Source organism: Carlito syrichta, unplaced genomic scaffold (assembly GCF_000164805.1).
Source record: "Carlito syrichta isolate Samal-C Ts95f unplaced genomic scaffold, Tarsius_syrichta-2.0.1 Scaffold314352, whole genome shotgun sequence".
NCBI lineage: Eukaryota > Metazoa > Chordata > Mammalia > Primates > Tarsiidae > Carlito > Carlito syrichta.
This window is the reverse complement of record NW_007258448.1, coordinates 227,301-239,968: the sequence shown is the minus strand read 5'-3', so window position 1 is coordinate 239,968 and position 12,668 is coordinate 227,301. Positions and strand designations below refer to the sequence as shown.

The window sequence follows — 12,668 nt, the reverse complement described above, 5'->3', positions numbered from 1 at the left end:
TTTTGAACACATTACAGCCCTCAAACAGCTCAGAATCTAGTGAGAAGACAGTACACATAAAGACAATTTATAAAAATAGGTGACAGTGAGCTCTCCTCAAGAGCCTGCTCTATATGAAGTGCTGTATATATGTCACTCTGACAAGCTTACAATGTGGGCACTGTGAACCCATTTCATAGGTGAAGAAGCAAAGAATGTGTTTCTTGCCCAAGTTCACACGGCTAATCTACGAGGTTCGACAATTAAGTTTACAAAGTCATTCTTAAAAAAGTGCTACATATTTCACTGCTGAATATCACTATGGTCACCTTGAAGTACTCCCCTTGGAAAGCTGTGCAGTGATGCCAGTACCTAGTCTACACATCAAAGCAATTTTGAAACTCTTTTTTTGGGCCGGGCTCGGTGGCTCAGCCTGTAATTCCAGCACTTCGTGAGGCCGAGGTGAGTGAATTGCCTGAGCCCGTGGGTTTGAGACCTACCTGGGCAACTTGGTGAGACCTCATCTCTACAATAAATCAAAAATTAGCTGGGCGTGGTGGCACATGCCTGCAGTTCCAGCTACTTGGAAGGCTGAGGCAGAAGGATCGCTGGAGCCCAGCAGGTTGAGGATGCGGTGGCTGGGAGCGGCCACTACACACCAGTCTGGGTGACAGAGTGAGACTCCAACTCAAAAAAAAAAAGAAGCTCTTTTTTTGGAATGACCATCAGAACCATTGTCATATTACCCTTGATGTCCTGAATGTCATCAAAATGTCTTCCTTTCAACATTTCCTTTATCTTTGGGTAAAGAAAAAAGTCATTGGGGGTCAGATCAGGTGAGTAGGTAGGGTGTTCCAATACAGTTACTTGTTGACTGGCTAAAAACTTCCTCACAGACAGTGATGTGTGATCTGGTGCATTGTCTTGATCCAAGAGCTCCTTCAGGACCATTTTTGCACACACTTTTCTCATGCTAAGATTTTCAGTTAAGATTTTCTTAACTGTTTCTCTATCGATGTTTATTTAGTCTGCTATGCTATGTATTAGCCAACAATTTTGACACACACTTCAATGAATTTTTGCAATGTTTTTGTCACTTCTGCTCATTACTGGTTATCCTGACCTTGCTTCATCAGTGATGCTTTCTCTCCTCTCAGAAAAATGTCAAATTCATTTGTATACTACTGTTTTCTTCATGGCCATAAACTTAGACTAACATGTCCCTAATTTCTCTTCCATTCTTGCCAAGTTTAACAAGAAATTTAATGTTTGTTTGTTGTTCTAATTCAAATTCTGACATTCTTGTGATGACAGCTCTGATGGGCAGTCCAGAAAAAGAGTTCCAAAACTGCTTTGATGGGAGAACTGGGCACTGGCGTAGGTACATAGCTTCCCAAGGGAAGTACTTTGAAGGTGACCATAATGATATTCAGCAATGAAGTATTAGCACTTTTTCTAGGATGAGTTCACAAATTGTCAAACCTCACAGCTCCAGAGTCATTGAAACATTCCTCTGTTATAGTGTGCTGTGGACAATGACAGGTATGCAAATTTACATACATGGTATTATAAAAAATATTGAAGATGACCAGCCATGGTGGCTCATGCCTGTAATCCCAGCAATTTGGGAGGCCAAGGCAGGAGGATCACCTGAGCCCGGAAGTTTGAGACCAGCCTAGATAACATAGCAAGAACTTGTCTCTACCAAAAAAAAAAAATCTCTCTCTTTTTTTTTAATTTCAGAGATGTGGGGGTACAATTCAGGGGTAAGTACAGAAATGTTCATTATGCACATACCCTTGTAGATGAGGTGTACCTCCCCTCCCCCAGCAGAATCTCACTACTGCCAATCCCACCCGGCCCCCACCCAGGAATTTCCCACCACTGTCAATCCTTTTCTTATAGTACTACAATAATTGTTCAAGGTCCATTTATTAGTGAGGACATGTGATACTCCATTCTTTGTTTCTGTGATAGATCACTCAGTATTATAGACTCTAAGTCTATCCAAGTTGCTGCAGAGTTCATAATTTTGTCCTTCTTTTTGACTGTGTAATATTCCATCATGTATATGCACCACACTTTTTAATCCTGTCTTCTTTTCATGGGCAGCATTGTTGGTTCCATGTTTTGGCTATTGTGAACAAAGCTGCAATAAACATGCGTGTGCATGTATCTTTTTCATAGAGTGATTTTGAGTTCCTCTGGTTATATTTCCAGGAGAGGGATTGCAGGGTCTTATGGAAGGTCACTTTTTAGACCTTTTAGAAATCATCAAACTGTCTTCCACAGAGGTTGTATTAATTTAAACTCCAACCAACAGTGTAGAAGTGCTCCCTTTTCCCTGCATCCTCTCCAGCATCTGTTGTTTTTTGAGTTATTGATGATGGCCATCCTGACTGGCATTAGGTAGTATCTCAGTGTGGTTTTAATTTGCGTTTCTTTGATGACTAGTGAAGTTGAGCATTTTTTCATGTATCTGTTGGCTGCTCATATGTCTTCTTTTGAGAAATGCCTATTCATATCTTTTGTCCTACAAAAAATTTTAAAAATTAGCTGGGTTTGACAAGATGATCAATAGTCATCTTATGCATTTATTGTTCCAGATACAAATCAGTTATTTATTCAAAAAGTACTAGTTTACTTTAACAGGCAATGATATTTAGAGACCACAATCTTGGTGTGAAAGGTGCTCATTGCTATTGCATTGGTAATTGTTTTTGGAACATTTTCATCAATAAAGACAGGGAATTTGTATTTCCTTTGGGTTTTTTTTGAGTTGGAGTCTTACTCTGTTGCCCAGGTTGGAGTGCAGTGGCATGGTCACCCCAGCATCAACTGACTGGGCTCCAGTGATCATTCTGCCTCAACCTTCCAAGTAGCTGGAACTACAGGCACATGCTACCACACCTGACTAATTCTTGACTTATTGTAGAGACAAGGTCTTGCCAAGTTGCCCAGTTGGTTTTGAACCCACAGGCTCAGGCAATCCATTTGCCTCAGCCTCCCAAAGTGCTGGGATTACAGGCTGAGCCACCAAGCCCGGCTGGGAATTTGTATTTTTAAACAAAGTATATCATGAGTTCATACTGATATTCTCAGTTAAAAATTAAGATTAAAATAGTTTTAAATTATTTAAATTTGTACTTGTATTGCTTTTCTCTTGTGCTGAAAATCTTGGTTTATAACAATGTTAAAATCGTTCCTACTTGTTATACAGTCATGTGTTGCTAATGATGAGATACATTCTGAGAAATGCATTTTTAGGCAGTGTCTTCATTGTGTGAACATCACAGAGTATACACCCACCTAGATGGTATAGCCTACTACACACTTAGACAATATGGTAGAGCATATTGCTTCAAGGCTACAAACCTGCACAGAGTATTCCTGTACTAAATTTCATAGAAAATTGTAACACCATGATAATTATCTATATCTAAGCATGTCTAAACATAGAAAAGGTGCAGTAAAAATATAATATGAAAGATTTTTAAAATGGTACACCTGTGGAGAGCACTTGTGAACATAGCTTGCAAGTCAGGAAGTTTCTCTGGATAAGTCAGTGAGTAAGTGGAGAGTGAATGTGAACGCCTAGGACATTACTGTTTAGTACTGTAGACTTTATAAACACTGTACCCTTAGGCTACACTGAATTTATAAAATATATTTTTCCTTTTTTTTACTTTATTAAAATACTGAGTTTATTTCACGTGCATATTTTTGTCTCCCCACCATTTCCATGTCTGACCACCACTACTACTATGCCCTATCATAACATTCCAGACATACTTAAAACCAAGCAAAGGGTGAAGTTCCATCTTTAAAAACTAAACAGGCATTTTGGACAACACATTCTTGGCAATGGAACCTGGACAACATTTATCAAACATGATGGGGAAAGTTCTCACTCTGCATTATAAAAAGGACAGCCAGATATTAACTGTTACAGAAATGAAATAAGATGGAAAACTTTTAACAAACTGTTTAAACTATTTTCTTAAGGAGATTTCCTCTACTGCCAGAGATCTTGAATTGTCTCCTGGTCAGGCATCCGAAAGCAATTCTTCACGTAATTGATGAACTTGGCTTCCACCTTGGGAAGAGAACCACCTTTTTCTATACTTGCTTGCATTTTTGCCTTAATGTCTTCTACAGAGCTAGGTCCTTTTGGTGTTTTCAGAGTTTTTTCCTGTTTTTTGATGGATTTTTGACCTTTTGATCTTGGTGTTGATGGTTTTGAGTCTTTTCCATTCTGGTTTGATTTTTGTGCATTTTTGACTGGAGTATCTCATATAGATTTCTTCACTGGAGTTTTTTCTTCAGTTTCCTCATCATCAAAATCATCATCATCAAATTCATCAGCAGCAAGCTTTACTTTTATTTGAGGAAACTTGCCACCACCTCCAGGAGCAGATTTCTTTCCAGATATACTTAAGAGTTTTACATTCTCATCCTCTTCATCTTCTGACTCTGCATCTTCTTCCACAGCTACTAAGTGCTGTCCACTAATATGCACAGGCTCTGAACCACACTTCAACCATAAGACCACGGGTGATGTTATTTCAAAGCCCCCCAGGGAAACTGTTGGCTGCACAGACATTTTCAAAGTTGCCAGTGTTACTTTTATTGGGCTGCCTTCATAATTCATTGCCTCTGCTTCAACAATGTGCAATTCATCCTTTGCACCAGCCCCTAAACTGACTGTTCTTCAAGAAAACTGGTGCTCATTGTCATCATTATCCACCTTAAAGTGATCATCTTTGCCGGCCTTTAGTTCACCACTGAAAAGATAGTTCTGGGGCCTCAGGGGGCTCACATCCATGTCCATTGAATCTTCCGTGGGGTGGTGGCACGCACTTAGGTGGGAGAGAAGGTGAACGGAGGCAAACTACTATTGCTCTGAAGAACAGCTGCTCAGGACAGAATCACACCAGGGGAAATATATTTTTTCAATAATAACCTAACTTTAGCTTACTGTGACATCTTTACTTTATAAACTTACCATTTTCTTTTACTATTTGATCCATTTGTAATAACAGCATAAAACACAAACACATTGTACAGCCGTACACAAATATTCTCTTTCTTTATATTCTTATTCTGTAAGCTCTTTTCTATTTAAAAAATGTTTATTTTTATTTTTAAACTTATTTTTGGTAAAAGCCAAAGCACAAACACACACATTGGCCTAGACCTACACAGGGTAAGAATCATCAATATCACTGCCTTCTACTCTCACATCTTGTCCCACTGGAAAGTCTTTAGGCATGGTAACACGCAGAGAGCTGTCATCTCCTATGATGACAATGCCTTCTTGAGGACTACCTCCTGAAGGACCTGCCTGAGGCTGTTTTACAGCTACTGTTTGGTTTTTTTTTTTTTTTAATAAGTAGAAGGAGTACACTCTACAATAATGATAAAAGTATAGTATAGTCAATATATAAACTCATAACATAGTCTTTTATTATCAAGTATTATTATACTGTGCATAATTGCATGTGGTATACTTTTATACAACAGGCAGCATAGTCAGTTAACACCAGCATCACCACAAACATGTGAGTAATGCATTACCACTATGACATAGGATGGCAACAGTGTTACTAGGTGACAGGAATTTTTCAGCTCCATTATAATCTTATGTGGAGTTACTGTTATATGTGTGGTTCTTCACTCACTGAAATGTCATTATGTGGCACATGACTGCACATTTGTATAATAATTTCAAATGTCAAATGCCAGATATTATTAATAACATGACTCCTGAAAATCATTTTTCTTTTTTTTTTTATTCTTTTTTTCCTTAGATTCTATCCCCCCAAAATATTTACTGTCAGATTATTGTATTTTTAAAATCATTTGAACTAATTCCTCTCTGTGTCTCAGGCTTGACTGACAGGTTGACATTTGACTGGCATTTGTTTCATTTTAAGTTTCTATTCTTTGATTCCTTTTTTAAAAAATAACCTTTGCTTTATAAGTAGATAGAAGTCGGGTGCAGTGGCTCACACCTGTAATCCCAGCACTTTGGGAGGCGGAGGCAAGAGGATTGCCCGAGTCCACAGATTCGAGACCAGCCTGGGCAAGAAGGCGAGACCTCATCTCTACAATAAATTAAAAAATTACCTGGGCATGGTGGCACAAGCCTGTAGTTCCAGTTGGAAGGCTGAGATGGCAGGATCGCCTGAGCCCTGATGGTTGAGGTTGCAGTAGGCATGAGCAGCATGCCACTGCACTCCAGCCTGGGCAACAAAGTGAGACTCTGACTCAAAAAAAAAGAAACTTCTAAGGTACATGTAGCAACTCTAATGGACACATGACTGTTTCCAGTGCTCATTTCTAAATACCATACATACTATCTTTTTTTTTTTTTTTTTTTTTTTAACTCTTTGATTTGAAATAAGACAGAATCTCCCTATGTTGCCCAGTCTGGGTTCAGGCAATCCTCCCAATCTTGGCCTCCTGAAGCATTGGGATTATAGGCATGAGCCACCACACCCAGCTCTTAAATACTATCTTGGAGGCAAAACCCCTTCAGCAGGTTCATGTTCACAAACCCTTGCGGCTTACTTCTCAGTTTCTGGCTCAGGTCCTGAACTCATTCTTTTTATTGCTCCTTTCAAGCTAGAGGGAAGGTATTATTTGTCCTTGTCAGTGCAGTGTTTGTACCTGTTTGTATTCAAAAGAAAAGGGGAAAAGACCTGTCTAGAAAGTTTCCCTCCTTTTTAACCATGAAAAACCATTGACCCTTTTTTATAACCAGGAGGAGACAACATTTCATTTTACTCTTTTTTTCATAATTAAATTTTAAGAGAAGAAAATATTTTAAGGCATATTTTTATACCTCAGTAAAATTATACCTTAGAAAAGCAGATTGTCTTAGCAACCACTTGAAATGAAAATTACCTCAAATACAGAATTGAGAGGCTATTTCTGAACATGTCTGAATCTCACCAGAACAGAATATTTTCAAATAAAATCTCTCAAATGTCGTGAACAGAAATTTACAATCATTTTCCGACTCTCCTAACTTACTACAAAAGAACACTTTGTGCATTCTCTGCAGAAAGAAAAAAAAAGAAATCAATATAAATAGGTACTCCTAACGCCTTTATGGAATAAAAAGAAGGGGATTATTTTTTGTACACCGAATACTTCAAAAGATGACTAAGTGTCAATGGGTCTTAACCACTACAATCAGAAATAACCGATGGGCCGGGCTCAGTGACTCAGCCTGTAATCCCAGCTCTTTGGGAGACTGAGGCAAGTGGGTGGCCTGAGCCCGTGGGTTTGAGACCAGCCTGGGCAACTTGGCGAGACCTCATCTCCACAATAAATGAAAAAATTAGCCAGGCGTGTAGCGCACCTGTAGTTCCAGCCTGAGCCCAGCAAGGTGATTCTGGGGTGGCTGTGAGTGTGCCATTGCACTACAGCCTGGGTGATAGAGTGAGACTCCAACTCAATAAATAAATAAATAAATAAATAAATAAATAAATAAGATTAGTACAAAAGAAAGAAAGAAAGAAAAAGAAAGAATCGATGAATTTAATACAATGAAATAAAAAGCCTTCAGTAGCAGGTACTTCAAGTTATCTACCCAACATTCAGTGGTGTGTTAGTAAAAGTTTAACACCTGGCTCTCCACAACAGGCGGCAGGGCCTTAATTTTTGGTATTTGTCAGTTTCTGTGGTGTCACTACTCCTGCCTTGGCCAATGTCAAGCTCCCAATGCATTTAACAAGCTTGCAAAAAAACCCTCAAAATTGAACCGTCAGCTCTCACAAGCCGACACTAGCCATTTGGAGCACACTACTGCATGGTGCTGTCACCTTCCTCCTCACTTCCTCATTTTGTTGCAGTGACAGTATGCCTAGATTAAAAACAAAAAGATATTTCCTAGCCATCCTTGCAAATAGGAGAGACCTTCAGAGAGTTCTCAGCAATGAGATGTAGGCGAATGCTGTAGCAGCATTGATGGCCTATCACAGGACATGGTGGTAAGTGGTGTCTTCCTTAAAGGGACTTCACTTCAGATTCTTGTCTTTGCCCATTTCTTTTTCCTGTCTGGAATGCAGACATGACACCTGGAGCTGAGCAGTCATTTTTATAATCAACAAGGGAGAGGCAAAGGGAAACAAAGATCTTGGCCCTAGCACCCTTGCCATTCCTGGAATTATTTTTTCTGGCCTTCATTTGACAAGAGATTCAGTAAATGCCTGTCTTGCTGAAGCCACTGTTTACTTAGGTTTTGTATTAAATGTAACCAAAGCCAATCTGTCAATATGGAACACTTGTTGATGGATGAAGTCTTAGTGAAAAGAAATTGCTACCGGAAGCAAAACTGTTGAAGATTTTTTTCAGGAAATCACGTAGTCATTAAAACTTTAAAAAATAGACTAATCCACTAATATTCTGTTGGTGTGAGTCTACCTAAAATGCCTGACTTGGAGGCAGAAATTGAATTTTCAGCACAGAACTATAAATGTTCAGTGAAAAGGGTGGCCAGGCACGGTGGCTCATACCTGTAATCCCAGCACTCTGAGTGGCTGAGGTGGGAGGATTGCTTGAGTCCAGTAGTTTGAGACCAGCTTAGGCAACATAGCAGGACCTTGTCTCTACAAAAAACCAGTCAGGAGTGGTGGTGTGTGCCTGCTGTAGTCCTAGCCACTTGGGAGGCTAACGTAGAAGGAGCACCTGAGCCCAGGAGGCTGAGGCTGCAGTGAGCCATGATTGTGCCACTGCACTCCAGTATGGACAACAGAGTGAGACCCCCAACTCAAAAAAGAAAAAAAGAGAAAGAATTGATTATATTTACTGAATATATAAAATGTGCTAGATACCATGCTAACAAGCATTGTAGAGGCATCGGCATACTTGCTGTGTGAATTTAGAAGTCACTTAACACTTGATACTTCAGTTTCCTTGTCTATAGAATGGAGATAACATAGTATCTATCTCATAGGGTTGTTTTGAGGATAAAGGCGTTAATAACATTTTTGCAAGGTGCTCACAACAAAGGCTGGCGAATAATAAATGTAAGCGTTAGCTATTATTGTCGCTATTATTATTCCTCACAAACCCTATTCGGCAGACATTGATATCATCCACAAATGAGGATGATGGCACCTACCTCATAGAAAGGTTCTGGGACTATAAGGACATGATACCTCTCAGGTGTTTAGCATTATGCCAAGTCAATGCTCCAGAAACACTAGCTATCATGAGTGTGATACATAGTAGCCCTTGAATGAGCCTCTTGTGGTGAGATTAGTGCCAAAATGTTGTGTCAGTAAAGAGAAAGAACTAGGTCTTTGTGGGAGAGGAGGCCAATCATCATTCATTCATCTCTATGACGGATTAGGGGGCCCTGTGTTATACAATTAATGGGTCAAATGATAAGTGATATGTGATACACAATAAATACAAACCAGTGTACCAGTTTGTACAGTAAAGGGAAGGGAAGCAGAGAAGATGAGGCTTTAGCATGTGGAAGAGATAATTCTAGATGAGAAGATCTGGAATCAACTGCCATTTCTTAGTTTTTTGACCTTGGGCAATTTTTCTTTTCTTTTTTGGTCAGGTCTTAGTGAAGAAGGTAGCCTTGGGCAACTTACTTAACTTTTCTAAACCTCATTTTTCTCATTTGTTAAAATGAGAATTTTGAGCACCACAAACCCATTCATTCCAGCTTTTAAAATTATTTTTAGCCAAGCATGGTGGCTCAAGCCTGCAATCTCAGCACTTTGGGAGGCCGAGGCAAGTGGATTGCCTGAGGCCACAGGTTCGAGACCAGCCTGGTCAACTTGGTGAGACCTCGTCTCTACAATGAAAAAAAAAATTAGCCAGGTATGGTAGTGCACACCTGTATTTCTGGCTACTTGAAAGGCTGAGGCGGAAGGATCACCAGAGTACAGCAGGTCGATGCTGGGGTGGCTGTGAGTGTGCCATCGCACTCCAGCCTGAACAACAGAGTGAGACTCCAACTCAAAAAAAAAAAAAAATTATTTTTGGCTCAAGCCTTTAATCCCAGCACTTTGGGAGGCCAAGGTGAGAGGATTGCCTGAGCCCAGGCATTTGAGACCAGCCTGTGCAACTTGGCGAGGCCTCATCTCTGCAATAAATCAAAAAATTAGCTGGGCGTGGTAGTAGTTCCAGCTACTTGGAAGGCTGAGTTGGAAGGATTGGCTAAGCCCAGCAGATCTAGTCTGCAATGGCCATAAGCATACCACTGCACTCCAGGCTGGGTGACAGAGTGAGACTCCAACTCAAAAAAAAAAAAAATTATTTTTGTTACAGCAAGACCTTATCTCTACAAAAAGTCAAAAAAAAAAAGTAGCCAGGTGTGATGGCACACACTGTAGTCCCAGCTACTTGGGAGGCTGAGGCAGAAAGAGATCAAGGCTGTGGTAAGCTGTGATCATTCCCCTGCACTCTAGCCTACACAACAGAGTGAGATCCAACTCAAAAAAAAATTTATTTTTGTTTATTTGTTTGTGTAACATCTAGGAGATGATGTTGGACTTTAAAGAACAGGTAGAAGTTTTAAAATTGGAGACACTGGGATCATATATCGGATCGAAACAAAGGATAATATGTAAGTGCTCTGGGGCTTTGGGGGAGTACTTATTGCAAAACTGCCTGTTTTTGTGTGAGAGTATGAAGGAGACCAGGCAGAAAGTGTGGGTCAGGGTCATACTCTGAGAGACCTTGGGTGCTAGGCCTTGGAGTTAACAGTGTGTGAGAAGCCCTGCTAAATCACTGAACTTCTTGGAGGAGAATGACATGATCAAACAATTCCTTTAGGAAGAATATTTCAGCGATTCTAATGATGTGAGGGACCCCTGAGCCATGGGGAAGAGTTGGGCGACCACCCCAGAGATCTCAGTAAATAGGGGCATGAGAAAGGAAGAACATGAGAGATTTCACAGAAGGACATGAGTATTGTCTGGAAGGCATGAAATGATGGAAACTTCTCCCTATGTGGTTTAACGGGTGAGAAGTCAATGTGACAATTCAGTAGCTCAGCTCAGGGGCCTGCCTGGCACAAACTAGGGGTCTGATCATTTGTTAAGTGAATTTAGGAGCAACATTTGAACAACAGATAGTAAAATCTAAGATCCTTCCGCCTCAGTCTTCCAAGTAGCTGGAACTACAGGCACATGCCACCATGCCTGGCTACTTTTTAAAATTTTTTATGGAGACGAGATCTCACCAAGTTGCCCTGGGTGGTCTCAAACCCGTGGACTCAGGCAATCCTCTCACCTTGGCCTCCCAAAGTGCTGGGACTATAGGCATGAGCCACCGTGTCTGGTGCTCTTCTTTAAGAAAAAAAAGAACTATCAGTATTTGACCACAACCGTTGTATTAAAGATGTACTCTTTCAGCACGTATGTGAGGGTCTGCCGTGACAGGTCTGTGCAAACTATGGACTTGTAGTAGGGAATAACTAGGTATAGTTTTCACATGCACTATACCTAGTTGAGGTCGGATAAGCAAAGAGAATGTTGTTGATAGATCTCAAGAGTTCAGAAGCATTAATATGAGGGGGGACCAAAAAAACCAAAAAAACCAATGGAATTTATTTATTTTTTTAAAAGTGTGTTTATTCTTACTTGTTTAAACTTCAGTCACCTGCAAAATACTCTCCGTTTGAGGCAATACACCTATCAAGATGTTTTTTTCCACTGCTCAAAAGTTTCTGCCCTCATCAATTTTGATGCTTTTTAGTGCTTCTGTCGTTTTTTGTTGTTGTTGTTGTTGTTTCACCTCTTTCACAACAGCAAAACTTCCCTTTGAGGATTTTTTTCATCTGGGGAAACAAACAAAAAGTTGCTTGGGGCATCATTGGGTGAATAGGGAGGGTGTGGCACAGGGTCATGCCGGTTTTTTTTGGTGAAAAGCTGCTGAATACTCAGCACATGGTGTAGGCAGGTGCGCTTGTAAATGGCGCATCATGAAATGGACAAACACGAAGGATCTCCAAAAAAAAAAAAAATCCCCTGGAGCCAAATGCAGTCTTTCCCAATGCTAGCTGGTACACTGATACCTAGAACACTTACCTAGCTGGAGAAGTCTTATATTACAAGGGTCCCGCCCTCCCAAAGACAATCTCAGGGTTTTTGGGGTCCTCCTCATATTCACTGTGATGCTTTGGGAAATAAGAACATTGATGTTCCACATGGAAGCAAAGCAAGGTGAGGGTATTGTCCTCCAAGGCTTGCGTCTAGATGCTGCAATAACTTCCCTACCCCACTAGCAATGTGGCCCTAGAGAATAACTCAGTTAAGCAAAGAGTATAGAATGTTCCACACATTTCAGAAGCTGTGGAAGTTAATATAAAACTCTACTGTCACCATAATATTTACCATACAATTTTCACATGGGCCTTGTAGTGTACTGTTATAAAACTCTTAGAAATGGGGCTAAATACTTTTTTTTTTTTTTTGAGTTGGAGTTTCACTCCGTTGCCCAGACCGGAGTGCAGTGGCCACTCCCGGCCACCGCAGCCTCGACCCACTATGCTCTGGCGATCCTTCCACCTCAGCCTTCCAAGTAGCCAGAATTACAGGCGCGTGCTACCACGCCCTGCTGATTTTTGATTTATTGTAGAGATGAGGTCTCGCTGCCCAGGCGGGTCTTGAACCCGCGGGCTCAGGCAATCCACTCACCTCAGCCTCCCAAAGGCG

General features: G+C 40.5%; 1 pseudogene across 1 annotated transcript in view; it reads right to left on the bottom strand.

Moving 5' to 3' along the window:
- Positions 1 to 3,661: 3,661 nt before the first annotated feature.
- Positions 3,662 to 12,668, bottom strand: part of LOC103274044 — a 27,069-nt pseudogene continuing 18,062 nt past the window's right edge. Inside the window, exon 5 of the transcript XR_002482734.1 lies at positions 3,662 to 4,838. The product of XR_002482734.1 is annotated as a nucleophosmin-like (transcript). The remainder of the gene's footprint in view (positions 4,839 to 12,668) is intronic.